Here is a 3,497-nt window from a genome sequence, read left to right as displayed (position 1 = left end):
AGAAGGGGCTGGTAGCAGGTTGGCAGTGCTCACCTGGCCAAGCCCTGCTCTTCATCCCCGTGGGCTGTCCTGGCTATTTTCCAGGTATTTTCATGGGTAAAGTTCGTGGGTATTTTCTGTGTCCCTCCCTCTCTGCTCTGTTTGTGCCCAGGCACACGTGATCTGTGAGCAAACACGGGCTGGGCTGGCTGGGAATGGGGGGGAAATCAGAATGTGGGAAGACCCAAGGCTGGAGGAGCAGAGTGGCTGAGCAGGGCCTGGGGTCCAGGCACCCTCAGTGTTATCCTGCTGTGGCTTTGCCCAGCCAGGTTCTGGGGAACCCCTCAAAGCCCCATGCCATGCTCTGTCCCAGGGCTGCACCCTCCCAGAGGGGTTTTCCCTGTGGCCAACTCCAACTGCCCAAGCCCCAACATGCCCCTATTTCCCTTGCCACGTCACCAGCACTGCTCCTGATGGAATTCCTGGTGCTGCTGATGGAATTCCTGGTGCTGCCTGTTCCATCTATGCCCACCTGGCATCATCCTCACACCTGAGGCGCAGGTGAAGGGGGTTTTGGGGAGGCAGGGAATTGGTCTCCTTCTACACAGGGAATGGTGGTAAATGGAGGGATCCACGTGCATCTCCTCAGCTTTGGCATCTCCTACTGCACTCTCTTGCTCTGACTGATCTCTGACTGATCTCCAGTAAATGTGATTCTGTGGTCTGTGGTCACTTCTTGAGCCTAGAAAACCTTCATGACTGCCCAAGGTCCCTCATCTCCCATCCATGACTTGCAGTGGAGCCACTCACAGCATTGGTGTACTCCTGGCTCCTGAGGCTCCTGAGGAGCCAGGAGTACACCAATGCTGTGAGTGGCTCCCCCACTTGCCTCCTGTGGTCCTGCTGATCCCTTGCCCAGCAGGGCTCAGCCTCTGGAACACGGTTCCTCCAGGCTGAGTCTGGCTCTGCCCACGTGGCTGTGCCTGAATCCCATCAATAATGCAGGAGAACAGGATACCCACCCTGTGTAACCCCATCCCCTGCCCTGGCCAAAACCGTGGCTCACAGGGCTGCTGCTGCTCCTGCCGAGGTGCCCATGGACACTGGGGAGGTGAGTGCCGTGATGGGGCACATCCCAGGGCAGTTTGGAGGGATCTGTTCCCTGACTTTGGTGTGGTGTGGCCAGGTGGCTGCCCAGCTCCCCGGGGGGCTCATCCAGCTCCTGATGGGTGCTGAGGGCATGGGGCAGGACCTGGATCATTCCCCCTCCATCCCAGGGCAGGACCTGGATCATTCCCCCTCTATCCTAGGGCAGGACCTGGATCATTCCCCCTCCATCCCAGGGCAGGACCTGGATCATTCCCCCTCCATCCCAGGGCAGGACCTGGATCATTCCCCCTCCATCCCAGGGCAGGACCCCGCTCATTCCCCTCTATCCCAGCAGGCCCAGCAGGATGTCAGCGTGCGAGCGGCCGTGGGACTCCACCAGGCAGCAGGTAGAGCTCAGACATCCCAGCAGGTAGAGCTCAGACATCCCAGAGCCTTCACCTGAACCCCCACACCACAGAACAGGGGAGCAGGGTGGCAGCCACAGCCGTGGTGGCTCTGGGGCCACTGGCCAGGCTGGTGGGCCTGGGCTGATGGGGAGGGAGTGTCATCCCCACCCTGGTGGCTCTGAGCCACGGTGGGAGGGCTTGGGGATGATGTGAAGCCCCCAGGCTGCAAGGGGGGCAGGACAGAGCTGGGGCAGGTGGGGGTGACCCCCACCCCACCCTACACTCAGTGTTTTCAGGGCTGGGGGAGAGCTGGGCGGATGGCATCGAGGACACCCTGCAGCTCCTCTTCGCTGGGAAGAAGCCCCAGGTGAGAGTGGCAGGGACAGGGACATCCCCCAGGAACAGGGACATCCAGGGTATGAGGGGCTCTGGGGGACCAGGTGGGAACAGGGGGCTCTGTCCCCCCACCTGCCACTCTGGGGACCTGGGTGGGTGCTGAGGGCTTGGGCTGGTCCTGCCTTACACCCCTGGGGGCTCCTGGGGGTTCCCAAACAGCAGGGGAAGGGAGGGGGTCTCCCCTTACCTCTACCCATGCCAGACCCTCTGTGCCACCCCTGCCATCTCCATCACAGTGTGCCCCGTGCTTCCTTTACCTTGCACTGGTCGTGCTGGGGTGAGGGAGAGCTGAACATTATCCCTTGTGCCAGGAGAGCAGCTTGGCTGTCGATGGTGTTTTCCGCCTGGATGCAGGACAGGTACCGTGAGCCCCAAAGTCCTCTTCTTCCAGGGACATGGGCTGGGACACCCAGGGGCACTGCCAGCTCCTCGGGGGTCACAGGCACTGCTGGGACACGGGGCTTGGTCCCATGGGGGTGTTCCTCATCCCTTCTCTGTTCCCTCTTGGTGGGAATGGATGCCATGCCATCCACGCCACGCTGTGCATCCACACCATGACTTCCATACTGGGATGCCTGTGCTGGGAAACCAGTGCCACATCATGTGTTGCCCTGCCCTGATCCATGCCAATGCCATCCCTGCTCTGCTGGGCATGTCTCTCCTACCAGGAGAAGGTCCTGGAGTTGGCAAGACCCCAGCTGGCCCTGGTTCCCCTTGGCTACAGCATGTCCCTGCTGCTGTGGGACCCCCACGGCCCTGGCACACAGCTGCCCTTCCAGAGTGTCATCTGGCAGGTGAGGGCACAGGGGGGAGGTGACAGGGAGGGGTGACAGCACAGCTGTGCTGGGCTCCTGGCTCACCCAATGCACCCCGATCCTGCCTGGTGTGAGATCAACAGCTCCCAGCTTGTCCCCAGGTGATTGACTCCATCTTCCAAGAACTGGAGGCCTTGGGGGATGACAAACAGAGCCTGAAGACAGTTAGCCTGGTCCAGGTAGGGAAGGAGCATGGCAAGGTGTCATGGGATGAGGGTCCCACTCCCTCTCTGCCACTGCCCAGAACCTTGGCACACACTGCCCTGTACTGGCATCCAGTCCCATCATCCAGAGGGTGACAAGGGGCTGGAGATCTCTGGATCCCAGGTTTTCTAACCTCTTTCCAGAACCTGCCAGGTGTGGGAAGCGTTGCCTGCCCATGGAGCGTCTCCCAGGCTCCAGCAGCATGGTGGGAACAGGGAAGCCCTCAAACCCCTTCCTGCCCATCTCATGGCTGAGCTTTCCCTGCTGGTCACTGATCCCTGCGGCCTGAAGGTCCCTCTGTGTGGCCTTGATTGGCACAGCAGTGATGCCAGCTCCTGCCACCGGGCTGGGCCCTGCCCTTTGGCTCTGGGGTGCTGCCAGGGACCTGCCAAGCTGCACACAGGACCTTCCCAGGGCTCTGCCCTTCCCTTGGCCCCAGGGATGGAAAAGCTGGGAGTGACCCCGAGATCAGCCCTTCTCAGCCCTCACCTGTGCACAGCCATGAGCAGCCCTGCACCCCTGGGGAGTGCAGGATGCCAGCAGCCTCCTTTTCCTGCCCCCTGCCTGATGCAGCCTCCCTTTCCAGGTCAGCACCCACGACAAAGCC

Source organism: Empidonax traillii, unplaced genomic scaffold (assembly GCF_003031625.1).
Source record: "Empidonax traillii isolate 1590-97213 ecotype Southwest subspecies unplaced genomic scaffold, ASM303162v1 scaffold5371:size8502, whole genome shotgun sequence".
In the NCBI taxonomy this organism is placed as follows: domain Eukaryota; kingdom Metazoa; phylum Chordata; class Aves; order Passeriformes; family Tyrannidae; genus Empidonax; species Empidonax traillii.
Note: the sequence above shows the minus strand (reverse complement) of the source record.